Genomic DNA, 10,105 nt, shown 5'->3' on the forward strand with positions numbered 1-10,105 from the left:
TCTATTAAATGTTGCTTGACTGCCTTAGAGTTCTAATTTCTCAATCGCAGTGCTATGATATATAGGGTCAAATAAGCCTTTCATTGTGGAGACCCATCCTCTGCACTGTAGGATCTTTAGCAGTATTTATGATCCATAGATAGCCATAACACCACTCCACCAGTCACAGAGTCAAATCCTACTTTGGATTTTGCCAAATATCCCTGGAGGCAAAATTATACCCTGGTAATAAACAGCTATTTGTGTATCTATCATAGCTTCTCTTCTCTGTATGACTTAGGACAGTTTGTGTTAACATAAATGCTTGTAGGAGGAATGAATTAATAAATCACTGTTGAATAATTACTTGCATAATGAATGAATTTTTGTCAAATCATTACAATTCAGCTATCTGTTCTATTAAGTCCTGGGTTAAGAGGCAAACATTTGTGGTGGCCAGCTAGAAAGACTATATGTGGGACTGATATTTACCTAAAGTTTATCTCAAACTTGCACTTTGCCTGAACTTCATGCTAAGGAATAAGCAGCTTCAACTTGTCCTTTGCTTTCCCTTTAGATTCCCACTAACATTTACCCCTTCTAGTTCAAGTAGTAGAGGGAAGTGGGCCCCCCTCTTCCAAAGACAGTTCCTTTGCACTTATGGTGCTAGCCAAGGCTGAGAAAACATCAGGATATCTCAGCTGTGGTGAGAGGAGGGGTGGAGGGGAAAACCTGAAGCCAGGGAATGTGAGATTCAGAAGAAAGTCCAAGCTTGGGTGATTATATAGCTAAAGTAAATTCATATACCTCTAAGATATGGTTATTTAAATGTAGGGTTTGATTTAGGATGAGTAGAGTAGATTTTTCTGGCCTTAAAATAATATATTGGAGAACTGGAAAGGGGTGCCCACTTGAGGCAGAGGGTGGTGGTGAGCAATGCATGTAGGGTTGAGTCCTGATGAAGCTTTTCCATGGTCAAAGCCTCTGTGAGAGTGGCAGGTACATCATCAGGAAGGTGAGGTTCTCTCTCTGTGGCACAGTCAAGTCATGGCACCTGCCGGCAACCAAGATAAGCAGAGAGTCAGGATGTAGAGCAGAATCGACAGGTCATACATCTGTCTCTCACAGGACTTCAATTAAAAACAAAATGGCAGCCTATTGAGTCAGCCTGTTCTTTTGGAGTCTCCTTCTCCCTCCTATTAGCAGAGATAATTGAGAGCTGACTTATTCTCTGCAGCAAGACTGATGCCTTTTGTAAACCCACTGCCTCTTTTCTTTTCAGCTTCCAGTTCAGTCACTATTAGTTTCTTTCACTTGTCCTCTCAGCATTCTATGTATCAGTCCTAGACATCTTTCGATGTTTACATTCTTAGTACTTCTCTGTTATTCATAAAATAAGAGTAATAGTTAATGCCACCACCAAAACAAGTAGAAACTTCAGAATACTTAATTGTGACATAAGAATCATGTAAAATCTTTACACATATTAATAATAATTATTGTTAATATACATAAAGGTTTGAAACTATTCTTATTTTGAAATTGAGCTAAGTCTTAAATAGTTTAATAAGTGCTTGATGTATCATAGCCGATAATTGGGTAGATCTAGGATGTAAATTCAAATCTACCTGGTTCAAAACTGTGTTCCTAACCAGGAAATGACACTCTTTTCCATTGTTTCTGAATTGATGCTTTTGATAGGCCATTATTTCAGTGAAGACCATAATCACAAAGGGTATGCAGCAATGTCTCAGGACAGCTATCACTCTGTGGAGGGCTCCCTAAAGCTTTCCTGCTCTTTTTGTAAAGCCAAATAGTATACTGCACATAATAGTTGATGTTCCATGTATTCTTTTGAACTAGTTCATCATTGGACCTGGCATTCATGGGTTAAAACTTTGAGATTGTGAAATGCTAGTTTGTAGAGTCACCTTGCTTGTTATGCTTTATCTTTATTTCAGTCTCATATATTGTTGTTAATTTTGAAAAAAGAGAAAAATAAGTGCCACTGGTGTTTTGAGGCTGACTGGCTTCTGAGGAGGAAAAGAGAGACCCTGAAAGAATTAGAGTCCTAGCTGAGTAGATGGTTAGGAGTAGCAGCCCTCATAAACTATGCTTGTCTCAAGCCTGACCTTTGTCCCAATCTTGGAATCAAAGTCCGTGGTGCCCTTCTTTGGTTCCTACTTTGAATCTGGCCCAGGTCAATAGCCAGTAAAAGGAAATTGTGCTGAATTATCACAAATTTTATTTGTGCTGACTTATTGGAAATAAGGCAAGACAGATGAGTTGCAGCATCTGCACACTTGATTACCCCCTTCCCCAATTTTTCCGAGGCCTCATTTTGGATCTTTTTGCTACAGCATTTTAGCTCTAACTTTGGGCACTGAATCATGTTCCTATGTCCCATCAAGCATCTGAGTAATGTGATAAATCCATCCAAAGTCTTGCAGTGCCATCCTGCACATGACAAATGCAATAACACGTCAGGCTCAGAATGATACCCGTATTAGGCAGAGACTCCCTCTGCTGACAGCAGGTGTTTCTGCTTTATCTGAAAATAATTCACTGAATAGATAATTGGTGAATCCCCAGTGGGAACGAAACTTGATTCTGTCTGAGCATAGGTTACCAAGTGTACCACCATAAAATAATTGATTTTGTGATATATTAAGTGGGGACATACTCAAGACTACTGAACTTTTCACTTAGGGCCTCGGGCTGAAGTTGAACTAGGCTCCCAAAGGTGAAGAACCCATGCATGACACGGGCAGGGCTTCACACTCCAACAGCCAATTTAACTTTCATTTTCTTTATTAATCTAATATGTTCTACCTTTCACCAGGACGTGATGTGCAGGGAGTTTTATAAAAACGGTTGAGTTGTTATTGGAGATAATCACCGAAGGAATGCATCGCCAAAGTCAGGAAAGTGTGAATCTTTTTTTTTTTTTTTTTTTTTGCGCTGTTGTTTTAGGGAAGAGGTTTCAGATGCTGATAGGGAAGTTACTCTAGCTATAGGGCAAATTTAATTGCATTTTTAGAAACTTCTTTTAATCGTATAATAACAAAAAATTAAATCAGTGCTGACATTTTTTGTTGCCAGAAGAAGGTAGTAAAAGGGTAAAGAAATAATTGTTAGTTCTGAGAATATAATTAGCAACTTTAATGCTTTAATCTAAAAAATGCATATTTTGAGCCTGGGTGAATGATTAAAGAAAAGATATTGAAAGTCTTTGAAATTTCTAACTGTGTTTGTTTTTAATTGTGAGTTATGATCACTATAATTAGCTCATTTAGTGCATTTATAACATAAACAAATATGAATTTCTACAAGTTCAGGGATATCGCAGGGCAAATAAGATCGACATCCTGACCTCTAGATTTCTGTATGAAGCCTTTCTTCTAATGTCTGGCAGAAGTTTCCTCTTTAATTTGGTGGGGGGAGGAAGGGAGTTAAAGAAAACAGGATCTAACAATGAGAGACAGTGTCAAGGCTGGGATGTGTTTGGAGGCCTGTTAAAGGGGCAGAAATGATCTTCCCCACCGCTGTCTGGCTTTCCCGAGCAAACCAGGTAGTAGGCCTGATTACTCACAGCCCGGCCCCTTGGACACAGTGCAGACTGGATCTGACTTAGAATCACTGGACGGGGTGTAGATTCCAGATCAAGGAAAGCTGTCTGGTGCTGAATGTGAACATGAAAGCAACTGCCCTGCTCTGCCTTGACAAACCCTGAAACCTTATTACTATGCACTAGAAAAAGGAAAAGAGGAGAAAAAAAAAGAGAGAAGAAAACCCAGAGGGATCTGGGGGATGAACTTTTTGGGGGTCTTATTTCTCTCAGAGGTGCACATTAAAATTCTCTCTTTCATTCATTAATGTGAATACAAGCTGCCTGAGAAAATAGCTGGTGGGACCTCCCTTAATGAATAGTGGGGCTTTTCTATGCTCTGGAGGCTTAAAATTGGGTTTCATCCCACTGAGGATTTCTTTCTTTGCCTTCTCCTTCTCCTCTCTTCTTAACACTGCATGTTTGGTTATATTTCTAGGACTCACCTAAGCTGTGACCTGCCACATTCAGTTCTAATCGCTCATATGATTAGACTGGGCCACCCACAGGTAGGTGGGAGGGGCTGGTGTCAGAGGCTCCCAGAAGTTCAGGGATTTTTTCCCAACATTATTTGAAAGTTTCTACTCCGTCAATCACACACAATCAAACTTATTCTTGTAAAGTTCTTCATACTGCTTGGTTTTGTATAGACTAGATGCAAATATAAAACTTTTTTTCTCTTGCTTTCAGGTTTTTAGTTTGAAATAGGATTAACCCCCTTTTTGGCATTGTATGATTTTATTCCTTTAGGATTCTGATCTCAAATATTTTTGTCCCACTTGGTACAGATATTGTGCCCAGGAACTCCGGTGAACTGTATCCCCACTCTCCTCCAGCAACTATTGCCTATGTCATTCATTTGGCTGTTTCCATGAACTACCTCATGTTGCCGGTTATCTTCCTGTGTACATTGCAAAGTGTTCTAAGGAAACATAGTGTGTTTTCTACTTGTTCATGTCTCCAGGGCCCAGCAAACAGTAGATGTTCTATGAACCTGTTCAGGAGAATGATGATCATTGACAAGAGGCCATGGTCTTCCACCCATTGCTGATCACTCCTACCAGAGGGAAGCTACAACCATGAACTTCAGTAATAATTCCCAAACTAGGATTTGTCTGGGACTGGTAGGGAAAAAAAATGGCTGTGGACTGAGCTCTACTAATCTAGACAAGATTATGATAGGAAGAAAAATGTTACCCAAGCAACTTGGAGATGGGATAACAACATAACAGTGATTTCCAGAGCAGCCTGTGGATCAGCCTATGGATCAGCCCCAAGAAGATGGCATTCTCAGACTGGGAACACAGACATTAGGGGTGGACAGTCACCTTGTTTCACATCAGTCGAAAGCACAGAGCTGTTTTTCTGGATGTCTACTTTAAAGGATGTTGGGTTTGCTATTATTTTTTTTTTGGTTGTTTTTCCCCCTAAAAATTCTTTTAACTCATGGTATTTAATTTATTTTTATTGCACCCCATATATTTTAAGCACCAACAAATAAAAAACAGTATATCATATTATTAAGAACAGAATTAATTAGCAAGGTGTACATAGAGAAAGGTAGAATGGTATTTAGGGTTAGAAAGAGAGGGGGGCAAGTAGTAAACACTTAAGAGCAAGGATACAGTTAGCTCAGGCTCCGGAAATAGCCCTGGAGCATGCACGAATCATTTATTTAATATTTATTGAGTGCCTACTATGCCAGGTATTATGCTAGACACAGTTTTATCCGTTCATTGTTTAATATTGTAGAGCTACTCTATATATACTTATAAATCAATGAAATTTATAGTCTCATAGACTATCCAGTATATTGGGTCATTTAAAAATTCTGTGGCATATTTATAATCATGATATTCTGGACTTTACACTGTTGATAAAGAACTGCTTTGTCAGTAATTGTCTACTAATTTGCCAGTAGGCTTTTAAAAGTCAGATAAGTTTTTCTCAGTGAGAACCAAGGAGAATTTGGTGACAGGAACACCAAAGTAGAATTTGTTTTCTCAACTGAGCTATTAAAAGCTAATTCCACCACGGGCTCTATTTTGTATCTTAAGGAGACATCAGTCCTGCTTGAAAGTTAGCCTGCGTGGTATAAAGGAGTTAACTTTGAACAGCCCAAGTGAGCAAACTAATATCGGCAAGGCGGCGCCTGCTCTGTAGGATCAGATCCGTTACCCGTTATTTGGTTTGGCTGCTGAGGAGCAAAATAAGTCCTGGATATTACAGCTGTCACTGTGACATCTGTTGTTTCAGGATCCGTGACTGCTTCAGTCACCACCTGACCCAGATCATCACCATAACATTCTGTCCACTATTAAACATCGAAAGGCCCTCGCCCTCCAGGTGGTACTTCAAGGTTGACACACCAAGGTGTTTGTCTCTGTCCCCCTGACTGCCTCTCAACTGGAAAATACAGCCTCACTTTGTGCAGAATTGATGGCAAACCAAGTCTCCCAGGGTTCAAGGGGAGCAGCTGAGAGCAAGAGTTCTTGAGGTGTAGCCCCGTTCTGCTTTTAATCACTTGTCACAAATACTGGAGCCTTGGAGCATTCAGAGTTGTCACTTTTTGTGATTGTTGGTGGTGGCTATCGTCTTCCTTTGGACAGATGACTCAAGCTATTAAAAAAACAACAAAATACAATAGCAACACATACATATACCCCAACTCACAAAACAGATTCATGAAGGATAGTTCATCCTCCCCCCATGCATGAAAAATATTTTATTTTTGGAAAGGCCTCTAAATAGAGCTCTATCTCTGGGTATATGTGTTTGGTTCAGATCATTAATGACCTAACAGAATGGCCATTGATAATTTAGATGCAGAGTGAGCATATCAACAAAGTTAGAGAGTATCATGTGAGTTACCAAAATCAGGACCGTTTAGACATTTACAGGAATGTAATGAATATGTAAAGTCAGGCACATGTCTGCTGTATAGAGCTTTGTATAGGACTCATTCATTTGTTTGTTCATTTATCCATTCTTTTATTCAGAAGCTATTTGCTGAGACGCTATAATATTCCAAGACCTGTGCTAGGATACAGTAGGAAAAGGCACACTATCCATTCTCATGGAGTTGAACTTAACAAGAAAAATCAAGGTCCACAAATGTATATGTGGCATGGAGTTTCCCAATATAACTGAAAAATCCAGGAAATCCAACCATTCCTGGCTGTCTAGTCATTGGAGAGCATCAACCAACTGACTTGCAGTGTACCAGAAGGCACCTGCTGATCTAACTCACTAAAGACAACAGAAGAGCCATAAGATGCTCCTGGCCTGGTATCCTCCATTTACTTTATTTACTTTCATTTTCCTATATCTTACTGCAATAATCTAGCCTTAATTCTGATACTAGTTAAATGTATGATCTAAGTCTCTTAACCTTTCTAAATCTTGATTTCCTCATACGCAAAATTCTCTTAGAGAATGTGTAAGCTTTCTTCTTTATTTAAATGCTCCACTATGCCAGGCTTGGTGGCACATACCTGTAATCCCAGTGACTCAGGAGGCGGAGGCAGGAGACTTGCAAGTTCGAGGCCAGCCTCAGCAATTTAGATAGGCCCTAAGCCACTTAGCAAGACCCTGTCTCAAAATAAAAGAAATAGAATAAAAAAGGATTAGGGTGTGACTCCGTGGTTAAGCACCCCTGGGTTTAATCTTCAGTGAAAGAAAGACAGAAAGATGGAAGGAAGAAAGAAAAAAAAGAAGAAAGAAAGGAGGGAAGGAAGGAAGGAAGGAAGGAAGGGTTCCATTGTTTGTAGCAGTTTTACGCTCACAGCAAAACTGAGAAGGAGGTACAGAGATTTCCCTAAAACACTGTAGTCCCATGTATGCACAACCTCCCTCATTATTAACACCCCACACCAGAGTAACACATGTATTAGAGTTGATGAACCTCTATCACTATCATCCCAAGTCCATAGTTTATATTAGGGCTCACCCTTGGTACTATACATTCCACAGATTTGGATAAATGTATACATATATTCACCTTTACACAATCAATCATATCGGAGTACTTTCACTGGCCTAAAAATCCTCTGTGCTCTACCTATTCATCCCTCCCTGCATGCTAACCACTGGCAATCACTGTCTTCATAGTTTTCCCTTGTTGAGAATATCAGACAGTTGGAAATCTACAGTTTATAGATTTTTCAGATGGTCTTCTTTCACTTAATAATATGCACTTGAGTTTCCTCTGTATCTTTTCATGGTAAAATATTTTTCTTTAATGTGAAAGTGTAATGTTCTCTATTGGACAAGCACAATTCTCCTTTAATTCACTGCCTTCCAAGTGCCTCAGAGCATTGGCTGTGACACAGTCTTGGTGCTGTGGATCAGCAGGCAGAACAAAGAAGACAGGGTCTGTGCTGTCCAAGCAGTTTGAGAGTCATGAGTTCCCTACTCACCTGAAGTCTGTGTCTGAACAAAGATATTACTTGCACCCAACAACATGTACCCAGCTAAGAGCACAGCAGAAGCCTTGGGCAGACAGAAGTAAAAGACTGCACTTTGGGGCAACTGCCCTTGCTTTATAGGTGTTTTAGTCAGCTTTTTTGATGCACTGACCTAACAGAACAATTTTAGGAGAAGAAGTTTATTTGGGGGCTCGTGGTTTCAGAGATCTCAGTCCCTAGAAACTAGCTCCATTCCTCGGGGCTCAAGGTGAGACAGAACATCATGGTAGAAGAGTATGGCTGAGGAAAGTGGATCACATGATAATTAGGAAGCAGAGAGAAAGTCCGCTTGCCAGATACAAAATATATACCCCAAAAGCATACCCCCAGAGACCCACCTCCTCCAGCCATGCCCTACCTGCCTTCAGTTATCACTCAGTTAATTCTTATCAGGGGATTAATTCACTGATTGGGTTAAGACTCACATAATCCAATTATTTCTCCTCTAAACCTTCCTGCATTGTCTTACACATGAATTTTTGGGGACAACTCACATCTGAACCATAACAATAGATTTGGTTTTGCAAGGTTGAGTCTTTTCTTTTTCTAGTTGTCACAGTGTCTGCAAATTTATGTAGTTGCCATCAGGTAAGTGTTGGCATCTTATATAAAATGGCATGGACCCAAATAAGGGTAACTGAGAGGGAGGAAGAAGGCACTAAAAATAAAATATCATATTTTATGTTTTCTTTATAACAAAAATTAATTCTAGCATTTAATTAAGTAATAAATAACAAGAATAGTATGAGAACTAAAAATAAAAGAAAATGTTGGATAAAATTGAAAAAACTAACACAGATCTCTCAGAACCTGTGAATACCTTTATCAGTAAATATAAATTTTTGACCTCTGCTTTAGCTACTCTTGGCTATTTCGTTGCATGATCTTTCCTTCACAAACAATTAATATTCTGAGGCCTTTGCTGAGCAGATCAAATATTTCAAGAAATTTTATATCAAAAGGCCCTCTTTAGAAGAATGAACTTCTAAAGTACCAGGGCTCTAAGCATAATGTGAGTTTGATAGTAGATTAGAATATTTTAGAACTCTGGAATGCTTTTTTAGAGATTTTCTTTTCTGAGAGGAGGAATTTGGAAAGGAGCTACCCCAATTCCATTTGCTCCCTGGTTCTCCACCTCAAGTTCATTCTCTGAACCTTTCAGGCACTTTAATGGGAGGACATTCGTTTACACTGACGGAGACTTTAAAGATCACATTTGTGGACTATAAAAAGCCTTTTCTAGGGAAACAATTGCAGAGACATTTTTTATGCTTTTGTGATTGGGGTGGGGTGGGATGAGAGAAAGGAAGAAACATATGTTTGGGGAATTTAATATATTTTTTTAAAGTTTGGACTTAAAAGCTACCCACAGAGTTCTTGATTATCTCAAGGTGAAGACAGGGGTGAGTTATTTACAGTGACAGCCTGTCAGATTGAACATGTAGCAGAAGGACCAGGAGAGTCTCAGCAAGCTCAAAGACGACTGCGCGCAGCAGTGGGTTTGAGACTGCCCTGAAGGAAGGAGATGGAGACGAGACATAGTGGAAACTGGTGCCATGCCTCAATAAAAAGCCCAATTACAGAATGGGGGTGGCTTTCTTTTTACTTCCCATGGTAGGAGCTCTTCTTCTCAGTGGTAATTTGAGTGTGCAGATTGGGGCTTCCACGAGCACACGTGAAGACAACAGACATCTTAAAGGAAGAGGACTCTGTTCTCAGAGTAAACACTGGAAAGTATCAGATTCACTTCGCTGGAGATCACAGGGGCCTGTTGTTACAGGATAGGTCCCTGGGTTTACTCAGAAATTACAGGACATGTGAGGTTTTAAAGCATGTGTAGTTGATAGGAAAATGGTAGCGTTGATATCTGCCAAAGCTAATAAAGAGTAGAATGAAATCAGCTAAACTCCTTAAAGAATTACAAATTTTCAGCATCTGGGCTGCAGTGCCTAATGTGGCAACCACAGTGTCTAGGCAGTCCTTGTAGTATGGCTGGTCCAAACTGAGATGTGCTGGAATCGTAAAATACAAAATGGAATTTGAAGACTTCATA

The 10,105-nt window shown here is 39.6% G+C and overlaps 1 long non-coding RNA gene across 1 annotated transcript in view; it reads right to left on the reverse strand.

Annotated features, from left to right (window-relative positions):
* Nucleotides 1–10,105, reverse strand: part of LOC125620327 — a 174,894-nt gene that overhangs the window by 95,160 nt on the left and 69,629 nt on the right. The window lies entirely within an intron of this gene.

Source organism: Marmota marmota, unplaced genomic scaffold (genome assembly GCF_001458135.2).
Source record: "Marmota marmota marmota unplaced genomic scaffold, marMar, whole genome shotgun sequence".
Taxonomy (NCBI): Eukaryota; Metazoa; Chordata; class Mammalia; order Rodentia; family Sciuridae; genus Marmota; species Marmota marmota.